This window comes from Rhinopithecus roxellana, chromosome 9 (assembly GCF_007565055.1).
Source record: "Rhinopithecus roxellana isolate Shanxi Qingling chromosome 9, ASM756505v1, whole genome shotgun sequence".
In the NCBI taxonomy this organism is placed as follows: Eukaryota; Metazoa; Chordata; class Mammalia; order Primates; family Cercopithecidae; genus Rhinopithecus; species Rhinopithecus roxellana.
Window position 1 is genome coordinate 64,776,077 of NC_044557.1, and position 10,621 is coordinate 64,786,697.

The 10,621-nt window shown below is 45.4% G+C and overlaps 1 pseudogene; it reads right to left on the reverse strand.

Moving 5' to 3' along the window:
* Positions 1–9,174: 9,174 nt before the first annotated feature.
* LOC115899860 lies at positions 9,175–9,301 on the reverse strand (annotated as a pseudogene).
* Between the last annotated feature and the right edge of the window lie 1,320 nt (positions 9,302–10,621).

The window sequence follows — 10,621 nt, forward strand, 5'->3', positions numbered from 1 at the left end:
CTCCTGCCTTGGCTTCCCAAAATGCTGGGATCACAGGTATGAGCCACCATGCCTGTGGCCTATTCATTTCTTTAATATTTATCTATTTTCTATGGTTAGCACCAATGCCTTCTCTTGAGTATAGTGAAGTGGGGCATTTTCCCCAAATGTACAGAGGAAACTGTAAACAACAGTGAGTAAGAGAGAAGTAACTGCCCCCATATCCTGCTCCCGCCAATATCCTCAGCCTTCAAGTTACTCTTTTTGACATTGCCTCCCATTTCCTTCCTACTGTGCCACTTTCTCTATTTCTGTTTCTAATATTTCCAGTCTCAGTTCTGATGACCAATGCTGCCATACAATTCATTTCAGCTTGAGCCTACTTGTACCCCTCTGGGGAAAGCCCAGGTTGATAAATACTACGTGTAGATATCCCTTGCACAACATCCGTATCTCCATCTATTTTCCATTGAGACACAAGCCCTGTTCCTTGCAGACTTCAAAGTGCCTGATCCCTGATCAAACGAGCACATGATCTGAACTAAGCAATGAGAATCTTGCCCTACAAAAATGAGATCTTGCCGGGCGCGGTGGCTCAAGCCTGTAATCCCAGCACTTTGGGAGGCCGAGACGGGCGGATCACGAGGTCAGGAGATCGAGACCATCCTGGCTAACACGGTGAAACCCCATCTCTACTAAAAAATACAAAAAAAAAACTAGCCGGGCGAGGTGGCGGGCGCCTGTAGTCCCAGCTACTCCGGAGGCTGAGGCAGGAGAATGGCGTGAACCCGGGAGGCGGAGCTTGCAGTGAGCTGAGATCCGGCCACTGCACTCCAGCCCGGGCGACAGAGCGAGACTCGGTCTCGGGGAAAAAAAAAAAAAAAAGAGATCTTGAGCCATGTGACACAAGGACCCCAAATGGCAAAACAGGTTCATCCCAAGCGGCAGGGCTGCCCATAGTTCTTGCTCCTTGGATCTCTGGAGTCACCCCAGTTCCTGTCCTCACTAAGCCTTTTCCTGTGATTCTCTGGGCTACCCTGTAGCCTTTCAATACATTTCTTTTTGTCTTCAGTTACCCAGTGTTCATTTCTGTTGTTTGCAACCAAAGAGCCCCAAGTGATACCAGTGTTTGCAATTATTTGAGAATTTCCTCTCTTTCTTCATTGTTATGCTTTAATAAGAACAGCCACATAGATCAGTGTGGAATCTTAAGCCTTGAGCACCAGATGGTTCATCTCTTATGTCCATTTTCACCAGCCCCTTCCCAGATACCCGAGTGCTACCTTTGCTTCTCTTGATTCTATTTTCTTTGGAAAATACAGAACTATTCTGTTTATATTAAAGTCTGCGATTGGTTGGGTGCGGTGGCTCATGCCTGTAATCCCGACACTTTGGGAGACCAGGGTGGGCAGATCACCCGAGGTCAGTAGTTCGAGACCAGCCTGGCCAACACGGTGAAACCCCATCTCTACTAAAAATACAAAAAATTAGCCAGGTGTAGTGGCAGGCACCTGTCATCTCACCTACTCCGGAGGCTGAAGCAAGAGAATCGCTTGAACCCGGGGGGTGGAGGTTGCCGTGAGCTGAGATTGCATCATTGCACTTTAACCTGGGCTAAAGTGAAACTCTGTCTCAAAAACAAAACAAAACAAACAAACAAAAAACAACCAACCAAACAAACAAACAAAAAAAAAAAAAAAACAGAAAAAAGTCCGCTGTCACTTTGGGATGACAGGGTGTACTTTACTGCCATTTGGAGAACAACCGAGCTTTATCACTGTGTATTTACTTAAACAGAAACCAGCTAAACCAGAATGAAATCAGCTACCAGAATCCCTCCCACTTCACTTTCCACCTGGGCTCCCTCTGACAACAGGTAACCTTTGGGTGAAGTTGGCACAAAACTTTGAGAGACAGGACTCCCAGCTGGATGACATTTTTAACATAAAGCAGCTATGGTAGCGTCACTAAGAGCTTTCTCATCGGGGTGGGGGGTGGGGCGCGGCGCTCTGCCTTGCTCTCTCCTTCTTCCTTCCCCTTCCGCCTTCCACTCTATTTCTCCTTCTTTGACCAGCTAGAGTGATAAGTTCTGGTGACTCTCATTCATTACCTACCTTTGGCAGACTGGGGTTTCCCTCTAAGGGCAGTGGCTCTGGTCTCAGGGACTCCCTAGAGGCCTCAGGCTGGGTCAATACAGTCATTCCCTTGGCTCTTAGCTGTGCTGACTGATAGCCTTGGTGGCCTTTAGCAATGACAGAGCTGTTTTTGTTTGCAACGGTCAGACAGCGTCCGCCTTGGCAATGCTGAAGCACCTCTGAGCAAACCACTCAGAATGGTCTGATGTGACCTTCCAGAGGGCAGACGCTAGGTCTGCTTTCTCTCTCCACCCTGGTTGATGGAATAAAGTAATGGTTGATGGAAGTATAGCAGAGTACACACAACTAACTTAATTTTAGCCCCTGACCAGCACAAGGACACAAGAGTCATCTAAGCAAAGTGGTGAGAAGGAAAGAATCCAGGGGCTCTCCAGAAGAGGTAGGGTTTTGTAGTGAGTGACTAAGGAATAGAAACACTGGATGCTAGGCGGAGGGTCCGGCTCTACTACTTAGCTATTAATTTGGGCAAAATTACTTATGTTCTCTAAGACTTACCTATAAAACAGAGATAGTATTAGCACCTGTCTCATAGGGTTCTTGAGACAATTAAATGAGATGAAACCTAAAAAGCCCCCAGCATGAAGACTGGCACATAGTGCAACAAAGAAGAGTTATTGTTGTCACTGGTAACAAAATCATCAGCAACTAGCTACCGTGGGGAACAGCCCATGTGCACTGGGACCTTTCTGGAGGCAAAGGCTGTAGGAGGCCTTTCCAGGGAGTCAGAACTGGAGACCCCAGTGGGGCACCCTGCACATGGCAGCAGAGGCCAGCATAGGACACAGCAGAACCAAGGAGAGCTTGCCTTTCCCCACCAAGGTCACACTGTTGCCCAAATCCTGAAAGATTTGGAACTCATCCAAGCAGGAAGAACGAGGGAAGGGGGAATCTTGTAGTTATCTAAGTTTGTAGATGAGAAATGTTCGTACCTGCTACACCTGCAAAAGTTTGTCCTGGCACAACTGAGACAGAGATGCAAAACTATCTGGCAGGTAGGGTGAAGCTACCCACCTTCCCATCCCCGCTGCCTTTCTACCACCATCCTTGCCATTACCCTTCTCTCCTAAAGGGAAGAATGCAAGTCTGGTCAGAAGTACAGCAAGGCACTGCTGGAAAGGTTAGCATTCAGATCCCGGACTAAGGCTCTGGACTTCCTGCTGCCTGGGCTGGAGCGGGAGCCCAGCATGGCTGTGCCTGTGTGATGGCTGGCTGCCTGCTGAGCATGAGAAGCTTGATGAGCAGAGATGCAGGATGGTCCTTGAGCTTGATCCCTGAGAGGCAAGTGGTGTAGGAATGGAAAGGAAGAGCTGGATTCTACACAAATTCCCGAGAATTGTCAGGGATTCACAGAGATGGGGGAAAGTTAGAGAGGACTGGGATTTAGGCCTAGATGGCTCAGAGAATCATGATGCCAGAAATTCAGATATCAGGGCCAGGCGCGGTGGCTCACCCCTGCAATCTCAGCACTTTGGGAGGCTGAGGTGAGCAGATCACCTGAGGTCAGCAGTTCGAGACCAGCCTGACCAAACTGACGAAACCCTGTCTCTACTAAAAGTACAAAAGTTAGCTGGGCGTGGTGGCAGGTGCCTGTAATCCCAGCTACTCAGGAGGCCAAGGCAGGAGAATTGCTTGAACCGGGGAGGCGGAGGTTGTGGTGAGCTGAGATGGTGCCATTGCACTCCAGCCTGGGTAACAAGAATGAAACTCTGTCTCAAAAAATAAAATAAAATAAAATAAATTTAAAAATAATGTGGCAGATGGCAGAGATGAGCTCATTGAGAAAAGAGTGTTCTGAGCTTTTTACACTTTCTATGTACAGGAATTCTTTACTTTCTCAGGGGTAGACAGAAGGGTGAAATTTTTCCACAAAGGTGTTCTGGGTTACAACACAGACCATTTTAGCCATAAATTGCTAGAAAGGCAAACACATTTTGATTAACTCTAGATTGAACATGGCTGCGAGGAAAGGAAGTCAGAGCTCTATTTTTAAGGTAGTTTGACGCAAGGTGAGCTCCGCTTCCCTTGCCACGGTGCAGATTACATGGTCATGGCACACTTCCACCACCTGGTGGCTAAACTCTTAAATTGCAAGGCCTGCTCTTTAAGAAGTCCTCAACAATAGGGAGGACCTAATAGCATCTTCTTCTGACTCCGCAAAAACTTTTGAAACAGGCCTCAGAAGAAAGAAGCTGGAGCTCTGCTCGCTTCTCCAAAGATGGAGTTTGGTTTTGCTCCCCTGGTATAATCAGAAAAGCCAAGGAAGACTTTGAAGTAAACACAGTCCTTCCTCTAAAGTGCCAAGAACCCTAAAATTCTTGCAGTAGTAATTAATTGTATTTCCTTTCTGAGCGTTCTTTTTGAAAATATAGACACCCATTGTGAAGGGTGAGCTGTTAAATCATTAACACTTTAGTGTGAATAACTGTCTCAGCCAGTTTCCTTAGGTGGGGCTCATAGCTCCTAGAGGGTCTTAGAGTGGAGTTAAGGAAAGGACCCAAAGGGAGGAAGAGAGGGCATCTGATATGGTCCTTCTATTATCCTAGGACCAAGAGGGTCAGGAGGAATCCCTGGTGAGAGCCTTGCCTTGGCTGCATGTGGTAACCTGCTTCACCCCAGCCTGCAAAAGCATTGACAAAACCCTGATGACCAGTTAACCAGAGAAAGCAGTGTGTGCTGTGTCTGGGAGGACACTGGGGAAATGCTAAGAAAGACTGACAATGACAGTGTCCCAAAGAGGAAGCAAGGTCCTCTAGCTGGGGGACCCTGTTTTATTGTTGTTGTTTGTTTGCTTGTTTTTGAGTCTCGCTCTTGTTGCGCAGGCTGGAGGGCAGTGGCACGATCTCGGTGCACTGCAACTTCCGCCTCCGAGGCTCACCCGGCAAATTTTTTTTTTTTTTTTTTTTTTTTTGTATTTTTAGTAGAGATGGGGTTTCACCATGTTAGCCAGGATGGTCTCGATCTCCTGACCTCGTGATCCACCCGACTCAGCCTCCCAAAGTGCTGAGATTACAGGCGTGAGCCACCACACCCAGCCAATTTTTGTATTTTTAGTAGAGATGGGGTTTCACCATGTTGGCCAGGTTGATCTCGAACTCCTGACCTCAGGTGATCTGCCCACCTTGGCTTTCCAAAGTGCTGGGATTACAGGTGTGAGCCACTGCACCTGGACTATTGTTTCTTTAAAACAGCGTATAAGGCTTATGGGCCCGATCCTCCCCACAAATAAAAATGGTTTAGTCCTCAACACTTAAAATTGGGAGATTTCACATAAAAACCTGGAATTCTGGCTTTTCCTGTAAAAAGAATAAGGATGAGGATAATGATGATGAGATCAGCATTTTCATATGCTCTTCTAAACCGACAGGGAGCTGCTCTGCTTGGAGGGGACGTGCACCTTCCAGTTCTACAGTTCCCAGAAGGCTCACTTACTGCACTTATGTTCCTGGCCTGGCTCCTGATACCATCTGAGGTTGTGACTCTGCTTTCAAATACTACTAATAATTAAAATAACGATAAAAGGAATGAAAATATCAGTAATGCTATCAGTCGTTTTGTCAGAGGCCTTTGAACCAGAGCGACTCCATCATTAACAGGGACTGGGTAAAATAAGACCCACTGGGCTGCATTCCCAGGAGGTTAGGCGTTCTAAGTCACAGGATGAGATAGGAGGACGGCACAAGGTACAGGTCACAAAGACCTTGTTGATAAAACAGGTGATGGTAAAGAAGCCCACCAAAACCCACCGAAAACAAGATGGCCACAAAAGTGACCTCTGGTCATCTTCACTGCTCATTATATGGTAATTATGATGTATTATCATGCTAAAAGACACTCCCACCAGCACCATGGCAGTTTACAAATGCCAAGGCAATGTCGGGGGTTACCCTATATGGTCAAAAAGGGGTAGGAATCGTCAGTTCCAGGAATTGCCCACCCCTCTCCCAGAAAACTCACGAATAATCCACAGAAAACTCACGAATAATCCACACCTTGTTTAGCATATAATCAAGAAATAGCCATAAAAGTGGGCAACCAGCAGCCGCCAGGGCCTTTTGCCTATGGAGTGGCCATTCTTTTTTTCTGTACTTCTCTAATAAATTTGCTTTCACTTTACTCAATGAATTCGCCTCAAATTCTTCAGTTCGCGAGATCCAAGAACCTTCTCTTAGGGCCTGCATCAGGACCCCTTTCTGATAACAATTTAATGCTACTTCAAGCGAGACATTGTGCTAGTAATATTACCGACAAAATAACTCTAATTCTCACAAAACAATGGTGTTTATATTTTCATATTCACAAGAAGAAAACCAAAGGACAAGGGAATTTCATAGTCACATGCTCCTCTTTGTGTTGGTATTAGAAAATTGCCACTGTAGATTTTCTTGGGTGTTCATTATGTATTTTATATTTATTCTCATTTCAATAGAGACACAGCTAAAAATGAATAGCACTAATTCATTTTCAACACAGGCAACAATCTGGCTCTGTTTGTAGCACCAAAATTGCAACCAAGACTGTCCTGCTTGTCCTCACCTCTGTGCAATTCAAGATTCTGAGCAACACCGCTCCAGTCTCCCCTGTTCTACCCATGGGGTAATCGGCTTTCTGTTTAGCTACATGAGACTTCTTTTCTAGATAAATACTCATGGCTCCCTATTGTTTCGCTAATTCATTAAGACCTATGTTGTATTTGAAATGACCAAGTGAATTTTTGCCAACTGGAAAAAAAGAAAAAAACAAGAAGGTGTTTTGATTCTTGCCCATTTATTAACAATCCAAGTCCACATATGCTGCTGCTTCTCTGACTATGCTGAGTGAGCCCTAGGGAGGCAGTAGAGGAAGCCTCTGAGGGTAACTAATGGGCTTTCTTTTGGATGCAGAAATAATGCTATTGCTTTCAATTATTTGGAGTTCTTACCTCCCTCCCCGGCAGAGATAGATTTCCACGGTCTTACTACACTGTCCCTTCTGGTACTCTAGGTCAGGGTCCCCAATCCTCCGGCCAAGGACCGGTACTATCTGTGACCTGTTAGGAAGTGGGCCACACAGCAGCAGATGAGCAGCGGGCAAGCCAGCATGACCACCTGAGCTCCACCTCCTGTCAGCTCAGCGGCAGCATTCGATTCTCATAGGAGTGTGAACCCTATTGTGAACTGCGCATGTGAGGGATCTAGGTTGCATGTTCCTTATGAGACTCTAACTAATGCCTGATGATCTCAGGTGGGACAGTCTCATCCCAAAAACATCTGCCCCACTCCCCCACTCCCCCACCACCCACTGGTAGAAAAATTGTCTTCCACAAAACCGGTCCCTGGTGCCAAAAAGGTTGGAGACTGCAGCTCTAGGTAACCAAAGGCATTCATTTCCTCCATCCCTATCCTTTCTTTCGAGGAAGAAAGAAACGAGGGAGACAATGGGCCTATTTTCTCATCCCATTAAATTAGTTTGGCAGAAATTAGTTTGATCATATATTGTGTGCTTAATTAAAAAAAAAAAAATCCCAGTGACACATCTTTTAATGCCCTTGTTGATGAAGAAAGCAAAATTCTGTACAATATTTGAAGAAGTTTGTTCTGAGCCAAATGTGAGGCCCATGACCCATGACACAGCCTCAGGAGGTCCTGAGAACATGCGTCCAAGGTGATTGGGTTACAGCTTAGTTTTATACATTTTAAGGAGACAGAAGTTACAGGCAAAGACATAAATCAACACATGTGAGGTATACATTGGTTCAACCCAGAAAGGCAGAATATCTGGAAGAAGGGAATTTTCAGGTCATAGGTCGATTCAAAGATTTTCTTTTTTTTCTTTTTTTTTTTTTTTTGTGAGACGGAGTCTCGCTCTGTTGCCCAGGCTGGAGTGCAGTGGCGCGATCTCGGCTCACTGCAAGCTCCGCCTCCCGGGTTTACGCCATTCTCCTGCCTCAGCCTCCCTAGTAGCTGGGACTACAGGCGCCCGCCACCTCGCCCGGCTAGTTTTTTTTTTTTTTTTTTTTTTTTGTATTTTTTAGTAGAGACGGGGTTTCACCGTGTTAGCCAGGATGGTCTGGATCTCCTGACCTCGTGATCCACCCGTCTCGGCCTCCCAAAGTGCTGGGATTACAGGCTTGAGCCACCGAGCCCGGCCATTGATTCAAAGATTTTCTGATTGGTGATTGGTTGAAAGAGTTAAGCTTTGCCTGAAGAGCTGAGTCAGCATAAAGAAATGCTTGAATCAAGATAAGGGGGATTGTGGAACCCCAGATTTTTGTTATATATAGTCTCTAAGTAAGCTTCAGAGAGAATAGATGGTATATATCTCTTACTGGAACTTGAAAGGTATCAGACTCTCCAAAAAAGTCCTGGTAAGGGAAGGAGATTCTCTAGAGAATGCAAATTTTCCCCTGCAAGAGATGGCTTTGCAGAGCTATTTCAAAATATGTCAAAGAAATACATTTGGGGGTAAAATACTATGATTTCCTTTAGGGCCTGTTATCTGTCATGTGATGCTACACCAGCATCAGGTTGGAATTTGGTATCTTGTTGCTACAAATAGTCTGTTTTGTCAGTCTTATAATCTCTTTGTGAATGTTCATGCTGGTCAGTCATGTGCCTGAACTCCAAAGGGAGGAGGGTGTAGCAAAGGATATCTGACCTCCCTTCCCATTATGGCCTTAACTAGTTTTTGAGCATTTGTTTTTGGGTGTTTTTTTTTGTTTGTTTGTTTTTTGAGACAGAGTCTCACTCTGTCCCCCAGGCTGGAGTGCAGTGGTGTGATCTCAGCTCGCTGCAACCTCTGCCTCCCAAGCTGAAGCGATTCTCCCACCTCAGCCTCCCGAATAGCTGGGACTACAGGTGTGAGGCACATGCTCAACTAATTTTTGTATTTTTAGTAGAGACAGGGTTTCACCATGTTGGCCAGGTTGGTCTCGAACTCCTGACCTCAAGTGATCCACCCGCCTCAGCCTCCCAAAGTGCTGGAATTACAGGCATGAACCACTGCACCCAAGTTGGGTTTTTGGTTTTTTTTTAATATATATTTTTTTACTAACAAAGTTCAGTCTCTGGAGAGACTGTCAAAAATTGCCAATGCTGACTATGTTTCAAGACATCATGGCAGGGTACTGAGAAGAGTTTTCCATTAGCAATAATCACACCTCAGATCATTGGCTGCCATTGCACAAAGCTTCCTCGGGTTTTCTTTGGGATCCTCTTGGCCAAGTGGGGATCCATTCAGTGGTTGGCGGTGCTTAGAATTTTATTTTTGGTTTACTCCCACAAACTTTGTAACGTTCTTTCCCTCCTTCCCCTTTGTTTATTTCTGCCCTAGTAATTTTCTTTTTTTTCTTTCTCTTCTCTCTCCTTTTTTTTTTTTTTCTTTTTTTTAGACAGAGTCTCATTCTGTCATCCAGGCTGGAGTCCAGTGGCATGATTTCGGCTCACTCTGCCTCCCAGGTTCAAGTGATTTTCATGCCTCAGCCTCCCAAGTAGCTGGGATTACAAGCATGTGCCACCATGCCCAGCTACCTTTTTGTGTTTTTTAGTAGGGATGGGGTTTCGGTATGTTGGCCAGGCTGACCTTGAACTCCTGGCCTCAAGTGATCCTCCTGCCTTGGCCCTCCAAAGTCCTAGTAATTCTCTTTTTATCTGTTTTAATTCTTATTGAAGCTATCTATAATCATAAGAGTCAAATCCAAGGCTTGTTAAAAAAATTAGCAGATCTCTCTCACTCCACTTCCTGATCTCTAAATAGAACCACTTTCAAATCTCTAATTTTATACTACATTCTAAAATTTTCCAGTTTCAGGTATAGATTGTCAACTTCTTGAGACAGAAAATAAGGCCTTAACTTTCTCTCTCGCTCCTTTATTGCTCACATACACACATTCACGCCTTCTGACTTCTTGTCTTCCTGAAACGATTACATCAGCTTTGGTTAGACACATACTCAGTGTTGTACTGGTCACGTCTAATCAGGAGTTAGAAACCACAGACTAATCGGTACATCGAAAGTTTAATATAAAAAGTTATTAACTACAGTATAGATTATCTATCAAGGGGGAAAGAGAACTGTAAAGAATGCCTAGAGGTGGGCAAGTTTGAGAGACCAGAGTACGCCTCTCCAGAGTAGAAGGGATTAACGAGCTGAAGACACTTAAGAAGAAACAGATGCACCAGAGCGCTCTGCCCTCTGTTGGGGCTTGGAAAACAATGCCCTGCAGTATGGCACTTTGGCAGGCTGAGTACTTTGATCTAAAGGAGACTGGAAGGCTCCAGAAGCAAGTTCTCTCTGATCTTTTCTGTTCTATCTCTCCTCCCTCTTTTCTCCCCCAAAGCAAGTCATGGAGAAACTAGATCCCCTCTTCACCAAAGCAAGCCTTAAAAGGAGACATATCACTCTCACCTCCCCCGTCTTTCTGTGCAGGAGCTGGACATAAAGACATTCTCCGACCTGCCTTGCCTAATAGTTGGTCATAAGACTCCCATTCCAGAGGGGTCCTGCCCTAT